The following is an 18,746-nucleotide window of genomic DNA, read 5'->3' on the forward strand; positions in this document are numbered from 1 at the left end:
CCCTTGAGAAAGAGTTACTACTGCTGTTATTGTTAGCCCTGCCTCTGGGTGTAGAGTTGTCATGGATCTGCCTCAGCATGGCTGTGAGTTTGACAACAAAGATGGTACCCGTACTGCTGACTGCAATTAGAGTACCTACCGAGAGGAGGGGCTCAGTCTCTGAGTGAGTGTGGAGAGTCTGGAAAGGGACAGCAGCCACTAGGAAATAAGCGTCTACATGCAATGACTTACTCTAATTTCTGGATCAGTGTTGTCAGATTCTTTGTGTTCAGGATACATCCAAAGAAACAGACATATTCAGACACCTGTGAGTCAGCAATAATTGTCACTCTCTCTTTACTGCTGAAGAACAGTGTCTTTCAATAGCTATAAAAGCAATCACTGCGCGGCACCTGAGCGGCTCAGTTGGTTAAGTGGCCGACTCTTGATTTCAGCTCAGGTCATGGTCTTAGGGTCCTGCAGTTGAACCCTGCAACTGAACTCTGTGCTCAGCATGGAGTTGGCTTGAGATTCTCTCCCTCTCCCTCTGCCCCTCCCTCCACTCATGCACTCTTTCTCGTTCTCTAAAGTAAATCAATCTTAAAAAAAAAAAAAAAAAAGCAATCACTGTGGTCTCACTGTTTATTGGGATGCCTTTGACCCTGTGGTTGAGTGGGTAGCTGTTTCCTGCCCTGATCTCCCCCACTACTGTACACAAGAAGAATTCTTACATGTCCAACTAACTACCACATTTTCACAGCACTGTAGCCTGTAGCCATGGTGTATCGGCCTACTGGTCTCAGGCAGGCACTTCAACATTGCCCTTGGAATCCTAGGATTGAACTTTGCAATTTTTATTTGTCAACAATCCCATAGGTCCTTGACATGCAGTCACTTGTAAGTCATTTTGCGAAGATGTCAATTTTTTAAAACTAGTTTATTATACAAGTAATACATGAATATATATACACATACACATATTTAATGCTCAGGCAATAGAGAAACACACAGAGAAAAACCTGTAGAAGTCTTCCTCTTTTTGTATCAGTCAGAATAGGTCACGTTATACTATAGTAACAAACATCCCCAAATCTCAGTGGCCTGTAGCCACAATTGCATATTTCTTATTCACACTGCATGTTTTCTCTGAGTCCCCTACCGCGGTGTTTCTTGCCTTCACTCCAGAACCAAAGCTGATGGAAAAACCTAACTATCTGGAGCATTGTCAATCTCGTGGCAGAAAGAAAAGGACAAGGCAAATGGTGCCCTGACTTCCAGAACTCAGCACAAAAGTGACCAACATCACTTCTCTGACTAAAGCAAGTCATATAGCCATTCCTAAGATCAACAGCATGGGGATATATCCTCCTACAGAGAAGAGCGTGACACAGGAAAGAAACTGAAACGTTTAGTGAATGAGAACACATCACCACCTCCTCCTAGGATGACTTCTTTCCCAGAGGTAACTGCTCTCAACAGTTCAGTCCGTTTTCTTACATATTTGTGTGTCTCTCTCTCCATTTATTTATTTGTATTTATATAGGGAGAGGCATATACATAAACATGGAATATTATGCATATTGCTCTGCAACTTTCTCTGTTCACTTCATATGTCTCAGGGACCTTTCCACTTCAGTACATATAAGACTATCCTGCTCTTTCTAACAACTGTGCAGCATTTCATGCCGTAATATCTTTACATTGTTGGTGTACTTTTGGATATTTTCAAAATTGTTTGCTACTATAAATAATGCCACAATAATTATCCTCATACAGACACATATATTTGTGCACACGTGTATTTCTGAGTAACAGTTTTCTAGAAATAAATTGTTAAAGTAGAGCATGTGTACATGACAGCTTTAAAAGATATTGCCAATTTGCCTTAAAAAATGCCTTCATCAGGACAGCTGGGTGGCTCAGTTGGTTAAGCATCTGCCTTCGGCTCAGGTCATGATCCTGGGTTCTTGGGATCAAATCCCAATCGGGCTCCTTGCCCAGTGGGGAGCCTGCTTCTCCCTCTCCTCCCAGCTCATGCTCTCTCTATTTCTGTCACTATCTCTGTCTCTCTCAGATAAATAAATAAAATCTGAAAAAAAATGCCTTCACACACAGCCATCAGCAATGTAAAAGAGCCTGATTTCCTACATCTTCAACAACTCTTAATATTATCAAACTTTTTCTTTTTTTGGTTGATATGATAAAATTTAAAAGTGGTAGTTCATTATTTTATTGTATTTAATGCGTTTCCTTCTTTATCCATGAGGTTGAGTATTGCTTGTGTTTATTGTCTAATTTCACATTTTTTTCTGTTATGAGTTGTCCATTTCCACTCTGTACCCGTTCTCTAGTGGTTGTTTTTCCCTTCACATTTGAATGAGCTCTTTGATATATTTTCTTGATATTAATCCTTTGTACTACTGGTTGTGAATACAAGCATTTCTCATTTACCATCAAGAACTTTCCTAAAAACCAGACACTGAGTGAAATGTTACAGCAGCTCCTCTCCTATCAATTCATCACTACCAACCAATTTCCTAAAATACAGAACAATGTCAATATGTGTAATAAATTAGCATGTCAGTTTCAGGAACTATGTGTAACAAATTAGCATGTCAGTTGCACCAAAGGTTGCTTCCTGATGACCAAAGAGTGAATATGACTTTTCACAGATATTTGCATGTGTGTAGTCATGTGACCTGAGTATCATCAATATCTGACTCAATCCCTTTGTTGACACTGAGTACTTTCACAACATCTGCATGTGATTCTGATATTCTTCCAATTATATTTGGAAAGTAACTAGAGAACTCCCCCCATCCCGCACACATACCACTTTGTTTAAAATGTTATATTGAATTTAGGGGATGTACAAATAAAATTTTCTATATAAATCTTGGTCCAAAGCACATTGTATTGGAGAGAGATGTATGCTTAGTGAAGTCTGAGTGTCACAGATAGGGGGACTCTGCTGCGGAAAACTTGTCAGGGAGACAACTTGTAAGGTGTGTCTCTATTTGCCTCCAATCTGGACATTCTCTCTTAATTTTGATTTTTGGGGTTTTCCCCCTAGCTTTATTGAGTTATAATTGACATGTAACTTTAAGCTGTACAATATGATGATTTTATATATATATATATATATATATATGTTGCATAATAACCACCACAGCAAGGGAAGCTAACACAATCCATCACCTCACATAATTTCTTTGTGTGTGTGTGTGTGGTGAGAACATTTAAGATCTACTTTCAGCAACTGTCAAGTATATAGCACAGTATTAACTATAGTCATGATGCTGTACATTAGATCCCCAGAACTTTTTCCTCTGGTAACTGGAAGTTTGTACCCTTTGACCAACATCTCCCCATTTCTTTCCCTAACAACGACCATTCTACTGTCTGTTTCTGTGAGTTCAGCTTTTTAGATTCCACATACAAGTGAGATCATACAGTCTTTGTCTTTCTTTGTCTGACTTATTTCACTTAGTATACTGCCCTCAAGGTCCATCCGTGGCTGACATTATCTGGCCGCTGCCTTTGAGCCCGCTGTGTCCAGGGGGATGGACTGAAAACAGAGAACTAGCAGATGAGTTGACAGTTGCCCAAAGAGAGGGATGAACAGAATACAGAAGGAAAGGGGAGTGAGCCAGAAGTGTGTTTCCTCTCCTCTTCTCCGTCTCCCCCACCCCTCCCCATTCTCTCACCCTCTCTCTTCCTCTCTCTCTCTTTCTCTCTCTCTCTCTTGCATGCACGCGCGCACACACACACACACACACGCCCTGAGTGAAGATTAGGTGACAACTTAGAACAAGAGGGGCAGCCTGGTCTGAGAAGACAGTCTGAAAGCTGCATGAAGAGTTTTGAGAAAGCTGTGGCCAGTTGGTGGCTGCCAATCGGGCCAGGTATCTCCTGGCCATGGGCTGCCCCCAGCCGGCCTGTAGGTCCTCCTCATTTCTTCAGAGGGCTTCACCCTCAGAGACCAAGCCCTTGTGCCCCAGCCGGGGCTACTCAAACTGCCTGCTCAGCCACACCAAGCTACTTGAAGCCTCGTCCCCGAACCCTGGGGAGACACAGCCAGTCCCACCCGGGGGAAATGGGTTATTTCTCAGCTGTCCCCAGCTTTATCTTTAAAACGGAAGCAAAGTTTGTGTTCCACATCATGTATCTGTGCTTACTTCGATATAAAAAAATGTGTTTTCAATTTCATGCCTAACCCTCCCTCCGCACCCCCCCATAGGTCCCAGTATAAAATCCAGTACTGCTCTGTACGTCATGGTACTCATTATAGTTGTAATTAATTCGGGTTTGCCCGATAATTTAGCTGCTGTCCTTCCCACTGGACCGTCAGCTCCCGGCGGCGGCACCACGTCTTCCTCGCTCACTGTGGTCTCGGTGGCTCACTAGGGCCCGTCGGGGGCTGTCCGGAGTTAGAGCCTTCTTATAACGAGGCTGACATGGGAATTCCAGTCCTCGTGCAGGTCAAGTGTCTGTGCTTCCTTTTACAAGCAGAAATGCCTGGAGCGTGGCCTCACAGAGGGGTCCTTGTTCACCAAGGGCCCAGATGAGAGGCACAGTCCGTCGCTGCTCAAGACCCCATCACAACTCCTGGCGCTCCCCCGTGACATCACCTGAGAACACATACAAAAAGCACCTATTCTGTCAAGGTCTCTAAGGAGCATTACTTTAAGCTCATTCTTGCTGTATTAGGTGTATAACATCATAACTCATGGTTTCCCGGATTCGGTTCAAGGGCATAGATGATTTGGTAGTTATTTGATTTATAGAAGTTTTCTCAAGTCAGAGAAGAAATTGAAGTGTGTTTTGCTGAGGGTAGGAAAACATCTCAGTTTGGAAGAGGAGCTGATATCTCAAGTAAGCAATTGTAAATTATATCAATTTCCCTCACCTTTGGGTCTAATTCTGCCGTCTCCTACACAGTGTCCGTGACAACCCTTCTCCTCAGCGTTCTTGAGGGGGAGACCCGGGCAGATTGCCTGCCCCAGGGAGACGTGGGTTCTAGCCATGCAACTGTAGTAAGTCACTCCACCATCTGTCTTGATATCCACAGAGCAACAGTCAGAAGATTTATTGGTTAAAAAAATGCAAATTCCTTAAAACAGCCAAGTGCTGTCTCCAAATTTCATGCAAAGATGTGGTTAAACAGCGCTTGAAGATAGCTCTAAATAAAAATAGTAAGAAATCTGAATTGTGGAATAATTATTACTGTAATTGCTTGCATTTATTGGACAGTTGTTACATGGCAGATACTGGGCTGAGTTCTTTACATGGATTGGCTTGTTTAATGGCAACCATTCGAGGTAGGGAGAATTATTATTCCCATTTCCCAGATGAGGAAATAGATACCTGGAGAGAGTATGTAACTTTCCCCAGATCTTGCCTAGTGGAAAACAGTCAAAGCTTTGAGGCTGGTTTACATCATTTTCTGGTCCAGGCTCTTACCACTGGCCATGAATAAGCAATCAACTTTTGTGTTTGAGAAAGAAATAAACTTCCATCATGCCAAGTACAAGTGCTGGTGAGCTTGTATTGTTCACTCCAGGGCCTAACAGATTTGTTTCAATTAACAAAGACATAAAGATCCTTTGTAAGTGGCTTATTTATTGACTCTTAGGTGATTGAAAATCTGTTGTTCCCTTAAAAATGTTAAGCATCGCCTCTCCTCTCCAAACCCATTACAATCTAACAAATAAAATTTTTGTGAGTTTGGCCCATGGTGAAATTCCAACAAGACCCCAATTTCTGTTTGGCCAGCCATCAAACAGAAAGTTCTGACTTGCAGTGCTCTTTTGAACAGTATGTTGACATTCACAGCCTCTATTTAACTTCTCTCTCTGATAGCAGTGGTCCTGGGGTTTCTTTCAGTCACTGGAGTTGGTAGATGCTTCGTGCTACATTATGGAGTAGTCGCTGCAGGCCCGTTTTGGAATGGTGTGACCCTTGCCCTCTTGATATAAAAAATGTGTTTCGATATAAAAAAAAGCCCTTGGCCTTTCTGTCCAACCCGGTCTACAACCATCCTCCACTTTGGAAAACATTTTCAATTCCCTTCCGTCCAATGCAACAGGGATAGGTCGAGCAGATACTATCTGCCCAATGTTGTGTTACTCCAGGCCAGGGGGAGGAGACTCTCCATAAAATATTAACATATTAATAATAGCTGACATTTATTGACTGCTTCTCATCAAGCATGACTTCATTTTATCCTCGCAGTCATTTTTCAGAGTGGCAGAGCCCCAGGTCCCAGGAGCGGACTGAGGATCTACGTTGATTGCAGGTCTGACATCATAGTCTGAGATTTTAACCCCTATTCTTTGGTACCGTTTCAGTGAGTGCCAAACAGTCTGAAGACAAGGATTGGAGTAGTCCAGGAAGAGTCCAGGGAAGGAGTGGAAATTGAACTGGATTCTAAGGATTGCACTAGAAAGACTGGAAAGGATTTAGGGCAGAAAAACAGGCTCTCTTGCTTGTGTTCTCCCTATAAAGCAACAGAGAAGGTGAATTAGACCAATTTGGGGGTTGGCATTACCAATTAATTTTAAATTCAACACCTGCCTTGTCATTTGAACTTAATCTTATTATAGCAGATCTTTTCACGTTTCTTTTGTTTGTGCAGATTTTACACGCAGGGGTTTTAAGTCAATCAAAGAGCGTCTGTGCTGAAAAGAATTATTTTTTGTGTGCGTTAAAATAATTGGCCCAGTTCCTCTCTGAACCAATAAGTAAAACATTCTAATTCCTGTCTTAGAGGATGAGTAATACAGACTAGGGCAAAAAGCGTTCACCTAACTACCTCTCTTTTATTTCTAGAACATGGTATGATGTCCAGGAAAAAGAATTTACACTGTCTGGAGGAAGAGCCAAGATCAGCATATGTAGCCTGAACTTAGCATAGATACTGTGTCCTTGACAGTCATGCTTAATTTGCTTGATAAGTGGGCAAAGTATTCCAATAACAGAGAGGGAACAGACTGAGAAACAAGTTTGAACTTAAATATCCTGCACACGATGTCAGGATATACCACTGTCCTCTTTCCTTCTACTCTGTGCCATCCCACCATAAAAGTGCCTCCTATAAAATATTCTTTCTGAGCTATCTGGACTTTGTTTCCAAGTCATTTAATTTTCCCCTGGTTGTTGACTCTGTGTCCTTGCCTTTAAATCATCAACCTCTTTCATGGTTTCAATCTTCTTGTCTTTTTTGCAGAAAGTAATTTTGTCAAAGACATATTTCAATGCATATAAGGGGGAAATTACCTGATTTTTATTTAGTGTCTCCAAAGGAGCTTTAGTCTGTTTCAGAGAAAGCTAGAATCAGGCGACTTTCTTGTCTGTATCTGAGCAATCCAGGCTCTCTGTCCCTATATAGAAATAAGCACCACTGGTGACAGCTATGTGGTATGGCTGGGCCCAAGCCTACCTTCAGCTCCAGCGTATAGCCCTGATCAGTCTAGACCACGGGCAGTCCCATTGTGGTGGCCACAGAGTTTGGTTCAGGGATGAGCCAATCAGCACAAAGCTTTGAGCTGCTATTAGTTGATTGTGGGAAACCATCTTTCCTGTTTCATAGGAATAAGGCAGCATGTGGACCTCGCTGCTGCCAGGCCTCCTACGGTTACCAGGGAGTTAGCCCTAGGAGGCAACCCACACTGGGTGTGAAAGAGAAGGGAGGTAGGACGAAAGAGAGTCCTCATGTCATTGTAGCAATCAGAGCCTTTCACTGTACCTTTGGACTCCCAGTTAGCCAATAAGTCCCTCCTTGTTTATGAGTTTTAATTTGGTTTTCTGTTACTTGTAGCCAAAAGCATTTTATCTGCTACACCCAACAACTGGGCAGTTGAACTGAAACACAATTTTACACCTCAAAATGCAGTTTATCCATTCCAACTGTCTAACAATAGCATATCGGGTAATTAAGTTGCATCTACTGATGGCATATGAGGTAGGACAGACTATGCTGTTATAAATAAAAATGTATTTTTCACTCTCATGACAATCTGAAGCAAGTGTTTCTGGTCAGCAGTTGGCTCTCCCACTTGGTTCCACTAGTTTTTCAGGAAACCAGGTTCCTTCCACCTTTTGGCTCCCCCATCTCCTAGGGCTCATTATCTTCATCAAGCTGGCAGAAGGGGAAGGAGGAGGAAGGGGCACCTCTGCTTCCTAAAAACTTTGGCCCAGAAATGGTACAAACTATTTCTACTCTCCTTTGGCTCAAACTCAGTCACCTGACCACATCTCACTGCAAAGGAGGCCAGGAAGAAAAAGTAGATTTTTGATAACTAGTTCACAGTCTTGCCCAGAAAGAATGTTCTAGAAGATTATTAAATTACATGGGAAAAAGCTCAAGAACAGTGTGCATAATATCAGTCCAAGTTTCCAAATGCCCGTGTCTATAAGTATATAAGCTATGTCTCCTTCTATTTTAACATTTGTTCTTGTTCTTCTGCAGCCATGCTCCCCTTCTGGCACCTTCACGATGACCGCGTTTGCAAATACACTCCACCACCTTCTGGTGAGCAATACAGATTTTATTGTAAATTTTGTATGGAGACAAAAATGTAATCAAATTCCTCTATGGACACCTGTTCTTTCCTCCAAAATTCTCACCCCGTGTCAGTGGTCCGTCTTCACTGTCCGCATGCTTCCCTTCCACCATCACCAGCACCATCACCACCTGACCTGTGCCCGAGCACTCTGCCTCCTGCCCTTCGTTACATGCCATCTCAGCAAAACAAAAACCTGGTAATCAACTCAAAACCAATGATACACATTTTTCCTCCAGCATACCCCTCCAGGAACTTAGCAAATAATTCACTGAACAAAGAAAGGTTTCTTCCTGAGGTGCGTCTGCTGGGTGGGGAGCTGCTAAATAAGAAGATGAATTTGTGCCGTAAAAATGCACTTCTGTAGACAAAGAGACTGGAGGGATAGTCCCAAAATGTTGACAGTGTTTATCTGTAGGTAACTGGATTACACATAAGTTTTTTTCCCTCCTGCATATTCCTGTACTTTTCTGTAATTTTTGTTTCTGTATTTTTGAAATTTTCTATAGTACATGCTATATTTCTTTAACAAGCTGAAAAGACATATTTTTTGAAGATTTTATTATTTATTTAGAGAGTAGGGGGAGGGGCAGAAAGAGAGGGAGAGAGAATCTGAAGCAAACTCCCTGCTGAGCACAGAGCCCGATGTAGAGCTTGATCCCATGACCCTGACATGACCTGAGCTGAAATCAAGAGTTGGGACACCCTTGGGGCGCCTGGGTGGCTCAGTCATTAAGCGTCTGCCTTCGGCTCAGGTCATGATCCCAGGGTCCTGGGATCGAGTCCCACATCGGGCTCCCTGCTCGGCGGGAAGCCTGCTTCTCCCTTTCCCACTCCCCCTGCTTGTGTTCCTGCTCTCGCTATCTCTCTCTCTGTCAAATAAATAAATAAAATCTTAAAAAAAAAAAAAAAAGAGTTGGGACACCCAACCGAGTCACCCAGGTCCCCCAAGCTGAAAAAACATATTAAAAACATTTATTTTTGCTCAACTTTAGTGATCAATAGGGAACTGTAAATCAAAACCACAAGGAGATACTACTTCATGCCCATTAGGATGGTTACTATGAAAAAAGAAAGAAAAACAGAAAATAGTAAGTGTTGTCAAGGATACAGAGAAATTAGAATTCTTGGTTGTTGCAGGGAATGCAAACTGGTGCAGCTGCTGTGGAAGACAGTATGGAGGCTCGTCCAAACATTAACATAGAAGTACCATAGGATCCAGCAATTCCACTTCTGGATTTACACCCGGAAGAAGCGAAAGCAGTGTCTCAAAGAGGTATTTGTACACCCGTGTTTATAGCAGCTTTATTCACAGTAGTGCAGAGATGAAAGCAGCCCAAAGGTCTATCAGTGGATGAGTGAATAAACAAAATGTGGCATGTACATATGATGAAATAGTATTCAACCTTCAAAGGAGGGAAATTCTGGCACATGCACATGATGAATCTTGAGGACATTATGCTAAGTGAAATAAGACACTGATAAAAGGACAAATATTGTACGATTCACTTGTATGAGATACCTAGAGTATCAAGTTCATAGAGGCAGAAAGTAATATGGTGGTTGCCGGGGCTGGGGGAAATGGGGAATGGGGAGTTAGTGTTTAATGGGTACGGAGTTTCAGTTGGGAAAGATGAGAACGTTCTGGAGATGGGTGGTAGTGCGAATATACTTAATGCCACTGAATTGTATCCTCTAAAATGGTTATTTGAAGTGGTAAATTTTTGTATATTTTACCATAATTTTTTTTTAAAAGAAATTTATCTTTCCAGAAGCAACTTTATGAGAATTTTTTACTTGGATAGCTTGTGATCTCTTTTGAAAACCAGATATTGCTATAGTTCGGCTCTCCATCTATACAGTATTACTGTTGTTGTTTTTTTTTTTAATTTAAATTTTGTTAATTAACATACAGGGCAATATTGGTTTCTGGAGTAGAATCCAGTGATTCATCACCCACATACAACACCCAGTGCTCATCACCAGTGCCGCCTTAATGCCCATCACCCTTCTGGCCCATCCCCCACCCACCTCCCTCCATCAACCCCCAGTTTGTTCTCTGTCATTAAGAGTCACTTATGGCTTGTTTCCCTCTCTCTTTTTCTTTCTTTCTTTTTTTTTTTTTTTTAATTAAATAGGCTCCACGTTCAGTGTGGAGCTCAACACAGGGCTTGAACTCACGACCCTGAGATTGAGACTTGAGCTGAGCTCAAGAGTCAGACACTTGACTGACTGAGCCACCCAGATGCTCCTATGAAATATTACTTTTAAAATGAATTTGTAAGTGATATAAGGAAAAATACTTATTACACCCAAATTACACAAGACTCAGGGATTGATAAGCTATGGCTTCTCTTCCCCAAGGATTTGCTATCTGGTAAGTGAGAAGAACAAGTAAACAACTACAATCCACAGGGAAATGAAACTGTGCACAAGTGTAGTGATAGAAGCACTGAATTCTGCCTGGGTGGTTAGTGGGGCTTCCCAGAGGAAGAAGTGTCTAAAGACTTGGGAGTTTACTAATAGAGAACAAGGGGTGAACATGGGGGGCACACTGGGAAGTGGAATAGAGATGGAGGGAGAGGCCTGGGATGTGAGGAAACCCGTCAACCCACGAGTGCCGTCCCCTGAGGCCTCTGCCCTGTCACGGGACATCCTGGAACTTTGACCATGTCTGGCTAAAGGCCAGCGAGAAGGCAAGCTCAGGCCTGCACATGGCAGTGTTGCCTTTACTGCGGAGATGACCCAGGAAACCGGCTGAACTCAGAAATCAAGGGAAAGCCAGCCATGGGTCAGGGCCAGAGTGGAGACCTTGGCTGGCATGGCGGTGTGATTCTAGAGAAAGACAGAGCCCGCCCGAGCTTCCTGTGCAAACAGAGGAGGGGCTCCCTGCATGTTGGTGCCTGATCGTGTGCAGCTGTCGGTTTTGCAGTCTGACAGCAAAAAGAATAGAAGCTTTTTTCATTCAATCCAAAAGCTTCTGTAATGTTTTGTCAGCATCTCGGACTTGGCCAATCTGAGGCACATGTCTTCCCCCAAGCCCCATATGCTCGGACTTCTCTCGGGATGATGGCGTGCAAATGGTGCACAGCTGGACAATCGTCCCCTTGGCCCAGGTAGAGGGGAGACCAGAGCGTGCTTGTGAGCTGGACGTCTGTGAGTCACGGATGGCGGGAGATCAATTTGTGAAAAGGAGACCGAGAGCATGCAGAATTACATGTGATATAGGGATTTGTGATACTGGACCTGGAAGATCTTCAAGGTCAATTCATTCACTACCTTATTGTCAATTGGTGTGGGTCACTCCTGTCACTGGGGCTGTTTATGCTCTCTGAAACCTCTGCCCTGTGCTGGTCCCTGCCTCCTGTTGGGCACTTCTAGTCCAGCCAACTGCCAAGATGGCCCTCGTGGCTGCTCTCCGTGTCCCCAGACCCCCCTCGGAGGACCCTTCACGCTGCTCCCAGGCCCATGGCGGTGAGCACCCACAACCACCTCCATCTGGCCGTGGCTAGAGCGCAAAGTGTAGGGGACAGGTCATGTGGAGAATCCCACAAATCCAGATCCATCCCCCCTCAGGGGACGGGGCCCTCACGCTCTCTTACCCACAAATCACAAAAACCTCTACCCCCTTACCTTCTTGGAAGCCTCTTTAACTCCCCCAGGTGGGCCTGACAGCACAAAGAGCTGGAAACTCCCTGCCTGGGGTCAAGACACCCAGGTCTGGGAACACAAAGCGCTGGCTGTTTTTCCTGGAAGGGTGAGGGGAAAATTATCTTTTCATTGTTTTTTTGATAGGTCAGAGTGGCAAAAAAAGATAAGCTACAATTAATTTCTCAGTATCTCACCTTGTTGCTCGTTAATGATCTCACTTGCCTGAACACCTGGAGACAGGTAGTCTGGGCTCCTCACCCGATCCCATGATGTCAGTGGGGCCACTGGGCCTGCCACCTGTTAGTCTGTTCTTGGGTCCTTCTTGGCTCCCCAGGATGAACCTCTTAGACACTTCCGAGTGGGCCACTGATTGCTGCTTCATTTCCTCTCCTCTACATCCAGTGTAGCTCCGAGGTGCCACCTCCCACCCCATCCACCTCTGTCTGTTCGTTCTTCCAATTATTCCCCTGCATCCTCGGGCACAAAGCCCCAGAGGATCTGATCAGATCTTAGGGCAGAGTCCCACCGATGCAGCAGGACCAAACCCGAGCAAAGCAATGTCTGAGGCTTAAGAATCTGAGCGATGAACCCTCTTTACTTCCATACAGATTTAAAACTACCTTTGTACTAAGGATCCTGACCCAGACAAGTAGCGTCATTTGTGACGAGCCCGCTGCCCCGGGCCCAGGTCAAGAAACCGTGAGATCAAATGGCCTGAACTAAGCTAAGTGGACAAGGCCCTTCTCCCCTGGCCTTTGAAATGACTGAATGGCTCAGGGAAAGCACTTGTCTTTGTTCACCAAAGGAAAGACCTTGTTAGTTTGCTTTTTCTAGAGCGTTCTTTAAGGAAGCTTCCGACCCGCTTGGTTCTGTATATTGGATTTTCCATCTTGACTGGGGCCCTAGGGAAGCGGAAGCCAACCTTCCCTCCGATGTCCAAACTCCGGGACTTCACACGTTCTTGATCCTGGAAGATTTGCAACATCGGGGCTTCTCCTCTGGCTTCCTTCTCCAGCTTCTCCTGACAATCTCTGAGCCTGAACACTTCAGCCTCGGGTCGGGGGCCTGGAATGTGTGTCAACAGTTTGAAGGCTGCTTCTGCGTGTCAGCTGCTGCCCTCCTGGTCCCCTTTCCCGGGTCTGAAGCCATGACCTTTCACCTCCCCCTGGGTGCAGCCCCCCAAGAGTGGGAGGGCATGTCTCCATGCCTGCTGCAGCCTATGTGCACGGACGGATAGAGCATCCAACAATCTGATTTATGTTTCCCAGATTTATCGCATCACTCGCATACCCGGGCCGGCTGATATTTTAGGAGCATGAATCAGAGTGTCTGGCTTGGCTTCCTCTGCAGCCGAGCTCCGGCTGCAGGCAGGATGAAGTTGGGAGGGGCAAGAACTCCACTTATCAGGGAGGAAATTTGTGTCAGTAACAAGTCTGCCTGGCAACAGTGCCACGAAAGAGAGATGCTAGGCCTCAACATCAGAGCCAAAATCTTCACGCTGGTGGAGAGCATCACACTGCGCAATTTTCCTCCTTGGTGAGCTCACTATACTCTTTGGGAAAAAAAAAAAAAAAGGAAAGTAAGCATTCTGTACAAGCATTCTCCCAAGGAGATCCCGTCACCTGCCGCCAAGCAGGAAGACTGTGATCAACTGAAATGTCACCAGGTTGTAGCTATCCATTATCCACGGATATGTCATGAATGAATAATATGAAAGGAGCTCATGCAGTGGAAAGGGAAGCACAAAGGTGAAGCTACTGGGGGCAGGGCTCACAGAAACCCCCGTGACTCAGTGTGGGGCTCTGCTTGGGGAGCAGGGCTCAAGATGAGGGCGACAAAGAGATATTCCTTGATTTTTTCCTAGTCACTTAGGCTCAAGATGAGGGCGACCAAGAGATATTCCTGGATTTTTTTCCTAGTTGCTTAAGCATGTGCTGCTAAAGAGAGAGTTTCCCATTGCTCAAGGAGTCTCATCGGAATGAGGGAGAAGGTAGAACCAGGGCTGATCTGGACATCCAAACACTTGGAGCTACCTTGAAAGCAGTGGTTGTTTCTTCTCTACCTTTGGACTTCAACGCCCAGACCAATGGTAGGCACAGCATAGAAGCTTAATCCAGGTGTGCTGAACCAAACCCAGCCCCAGTTCTGTTTGTACTTTGAGCGCCCGTGAGTGTGTCGCTTTACCCCTCCAGGCATCCTTTTTACCATTTACCGGTGGTCTCTTAGAGGTCGTCCCAGGTCTGACATTCTAGTATTCTAAGGTCAGAACTAGTTTTAAAATCCTAAGAAAGCAGGGAATTAAAAATGTTTCCATAAATGTTTATATCTCAGATGCCTGATCCTTGGGCTCTGCCTTATTATCCCAGTGTGTGCACGCAAGTCTTCAGGCTTAAATGTTCCCATGAATACATCACCCAGTGGTATCTGGGATACATTTACATTTTTAGCATCAGTGTAATTTTGTTTGGTTTTATGCCACAGGAAGTTCAAGCCTGATTCAATTAAGGGGTTTCGTAAAATGAGTTTTTAAAAAGGAAAGACAATGCATTGCACATGTTAGACCATTGTACTTTGCATTGTTATCCAATCAGGCATGTTGGGGGTGGCTCGAGCTTTGGTCCAAGAATCTGTTAGCAATCCATAAAGTTGAATATTTTACTATCTTATTTGGAAGCATGGAATTTAAGAGCTGGAATGGACCTTGGAGGTAGGCAGGCATCTCCGACTAAAACAAGGGCAGGGGAGTTTTTGCCCATTTTTTCATGCCTCTCAGCTCCTGATGCAGCTTTCTTATTGTGGGCCTGAAAATTCTGATCAGAAAAAGCCCTGGTTGCTAAATCTGAGAAAGAGAGGGCCGGGAGCAGACAACAGAATCGTGTCCAATCTGAGAGTGCTTTCCTTCCCACCCAAAACAGCCAGCTCAAGAGTTCAATTCCTGTGTGTCACAGAGGGGGCGGGGGCAGTGGTTCGGGGGGGCACAGAGGAGGCCCCGTCCCAGGCAGCAGCTGCAGCTGGCTTTTGCAAGAAGTACACACCAAAGAGAAGCTGCCCTCCGTGGAAGTAGAGTTGAAGACACCTTGGCACCTTACAAGGGAATGTTGAGCCCGTTCAGAGACTGAGGACTCATAGCAATGCCTTCAGGCTCTGATCGGAGTTAGCAAACAGGGCAGCCGCAGAAACCAGAGGAGAGACTCAAACCAAAGAGGAGAGAAGCAAAAACCCCGAGATGCCCCAAGTGAGATGGGAGATGTGGAGAGAAGAAAGGGCAGGGACCCTGCCATGGGTCCTGCGGAGGTAGTGTGGTTGCAGGGAGACCCCACACCTTAACCCATGGGAAGACTCAGCTCTAATGGAGGAGGCAGTCCTGAAAGTTAAGGCTGCGGACGAAGGCAAGTTGCATACTGGAAGGTGAAAAGCGGAAGTCCAAAGCTGGGAAAACTGAGGGCAGGGGAGGGTCAGGGGAGCAGATTCAGAACAAAGATAGTCTTAAATTTCTGGAGTTCTTCTCTGTGGCGCTTGACGCATGACTGGGGTGACCATTTAAAGGCACTCTGTTGAGGTTCGCACAAAGACAATGGACGAAGGGGATTTGAACAGGATCAGAACAGAATCCTCTCCTTTTAGACAGTGTCCTTTGATGCTAGAAGTTCATAGCAGAGCCACAATCTGTATGTATCTGTCTCCATCGTACTTTTGGCTCCCAGCAGAAACGAGTTGGAACTATAAGGGGTAGTTAGCATCTCATAAAACAAGAAGGTGACATAGGGCTATGCCAGGGTTCTTCTGGGCAGAGGCCCCCCTGCCCGTGGCAAGGACCCCATCCCTCCCATCTTTCCCCACTGGTCCACAGGCTGATGCCTGCTCAGGATGGCTCTCATCGTGGCTTTGGCAGTTGGAGGCATCCATGCAGATAATAATAGTCAAGATAGAAAAAAGACAAAGTCCTCACTTGTGTGTGTGTGTGTGTGTGTGTATGTCACTTCTTTTTTTTCTTTTGTGTATGTCACTTCTTAAAAGCAAAAAATCCCTTCCCAGAAGCACCTCTCACAACATTCCCTCACATCCTCGCAGCCTCGGGGTGACCGCATTACCTTGCCATGCAATTGCCTGTGGCAATCTTTTGGCAAAGCAAACTAGACCAACAGACTGGCTGAGGCTGATAAAAATTCATTCTGGGGGGGCCTTCCCCTGAGGCACTTGGCTGTCCGGGCAGAGGTGGACAGAACTGGGAGCCCGAGTGGGAGGGAGAAGGATTGAGGATCCAAACTGCCCATGGGCTTGGTTGTTCTGGGTAATGGTGAGGGGACTGGAGAGGGCGTCTCCAACCCAGACCCGCTAAGGCCCTCCACTGACCCTCCGTACTTCGGAGACAACTGTAACAGAGGAGTGATTGAGGTCAGGGGAAGTGAAGTGACACATCGGGGCTTCTCAGATAGGAAGGGGCAGCTCTCAAACCTCCCCCCCAACTCGCCCCCCAACTCAGCCCTTTTTACCACCACAGCTCTTTCCCTGTAACATTTTAAACCACCTTAGTTAAGGCTCATTGTAGGGAAAACGTATTTTTTTCCAACTTTATCGAGATGTAATTGACATACAACATTGTGTAACTAGGGTGTAAAATGTGGTGATTCAATACACATTTATTTTGCAAAATGATTACCACCATAGGTTAGTTAACACATCTGTTACCTCACATAAGTATCTTCTGTGTGTGTGTCCTAAGAACATTTAAGATCTACTCCCAGTAGATCTTAAATACATACATACGTATATATATTATACATACATGTATAATATATATATGTAACATTTTCTTTATCCATTCATCAATAGACACATAAGTTGTTTCCATGTCTTGGCTCTTGTGAGGAATACTGCAGTGAACGTGGGAGTGCAGGTGTCTCCTTCAGATATATACCCAGAATTGGATTCCTGGATCATAGGGTAGCTCTGTTTTTAATCTTCTGAGTAACCTCCATACTGTTTTCCACAGTGGCTGTACCAATTTACGTTCTCACCAACAGTGCATGGGGGTCCCCTTTTCTCCACATCCTTGTCAACACTTCTTATTTCTTGTCTTTTTGATAACAGCCATTCAAACAGGTGTGAAGTGATATCTCATTGTGGTTCTGATTTGTATTTCCCTGATGATTAATGATATTGAGCATCTTTTCATGCACCTGTTGGCCACCTGTATGTCTTTTTTGGAAAAGTGTCTATTCCATTCCTCTGCCAGTTTTTTAATCGGATTATTTGGGTTTTTTGCTCTTGAGTTGTATAAGTTCCTCACTTACATACTTCCTCACTTGGATATTCACCCCTTACCTGAGAGATGGTTTCTAAATATTTTCTCCCATTTCATAAGTTGCTTCATCAATTTGCTGATTGTTTCCTTTGCTGTGCAGAAGGTTTTCAGTTAGATGTAGCCCCACTTATATATTTTTGCTTTTGTTGCTTGTGCTTTCAGTGTCAAATCCCAAAAAAACAAGAAAACAAAAAACTGGTGCTAAGAACAGTGTCAAGGAGTTTTCATCTCTGTTTTCTTCTAGGAGTTTTATGGTTTCATGTCTTATATTTAAGTCTTTGATCCATTTTAGGTTATTTTTTGCGAGTGGTGTAAGACAGGGATCCAGTTTTATGCTTTTGCATATAGATATTCGGTTTCCCCAGCACCACTTCTTGAGAAGATTATCTTTTCTTCCATGGAGTATTCCTGGCTCCCTTGTCAAATATTAGTTGGCTGTATATGTATGGGTTTATTTCTGGGCTCTTCATTCTATTCTATTGATCAACGTGTCGGATTGTGTGTCAGTGCCATACAGTTTTGATCACTATAGCGTTGTAGTGATAGTTTAAAATCAGGGAGTGTGATACCTCCAGCTTTGTTCTTTCTCAAGATTACTTAGGCTGTTAAGGTCTTTTATGGTTTCATATGAATTTTAGGATCGTTCTTTCCATTTCTGTGAAAAACTGCCATGAGAATTTTGATAGAGATTGCATTGAGTCTATAGATGACATTGGAAAGTGTGGACATTTTAGCAATATTCATTTTTCCAACCTACAAACACGAGATATCTTTCCATTAATTTGTGTCTTTTTAAATTTCTTTTACCCGTGTCTTACAGCTTTCAGTTACAGATCTTTCACCTCCTTGGCTACATTTATTCTTTTTTTTTAAATTGTTTTTAAAGGTATTGTGAATGGGATTGTTTTCTTTATTTCTCTTTCAGATATTTCATGTTAAAGCTAGAAATGCAACTGATTTTTGTGGGCTGATTTTGTGTCCTGCAACTTTATGGAATTTATTTTTTAGTTCTAACAGTTTTTTGGTGGAGTCTTTAAGGTTTTCTATATATAAGATCATGTCATCTGCAAAAAGAGATAATTTTACTCCTTCCTCTCAAATTAAGGGTGAATGATCACCCTTATCTTCTTCCTAATTTTGTTTTCTTATTTTAAAGAAAAAGCTCTTAGCTTTTCACAGCTTTTTTTCATATATGGCCTTCAGTATGTTGAGGGATGTTACTTCTATAGCTAATTTGTTGAAAGCTT

The 18,746-nt window shown here is 44.0% G+C and overlaps 1 long non-coding RNA gene across 7 annotated transcripts in view; it reads left to right on the forward strand.

The window, feature by feature from the left end:
• Positions 1-18,746, forward strand: part of LOC118538792 (uncharacterized) — a 74,444-nt gene that overhangs the window by 12,919 nt on the left and 42,779 nt on the right. For 5 of the 7 annotated variants that reach the window (XR_013440767.1, XR_004918812.2, XR_004918827.2 and 2 more), the window contains exons 2-4: positions 1,165-1,441; positions 8,450-8,512; positions 9,684-9,819. This is a non-coding gene — a long non-coding RNA (uncharacterized LOC118538792). Of the gene's footprint in view, positions 1-1,164; positions 1,442-8,449; positions 8,513-9,683; positions 9,820-10,458; positions 10,612-10,681; positions 14,025-18,746 lie in introns of those variants that run through there. The other 2 variants (XR_013440769.1, XR_004918867.2) reach the window with 2 other exon arrangements.

Source organism: Halichoerus grypus, chromosome 8 (genome assembly GCF_964656455.1).
Source record: "Halichoerus grypus chromosome 8, mHalGry1.hap1.1, whole genome shotgun sequence".
NCBI lineage: Eukaryota > Metazoa > Chordata > Mammalia > Carnivora > Phocidae > Halichoerus > Halichoerus grypus.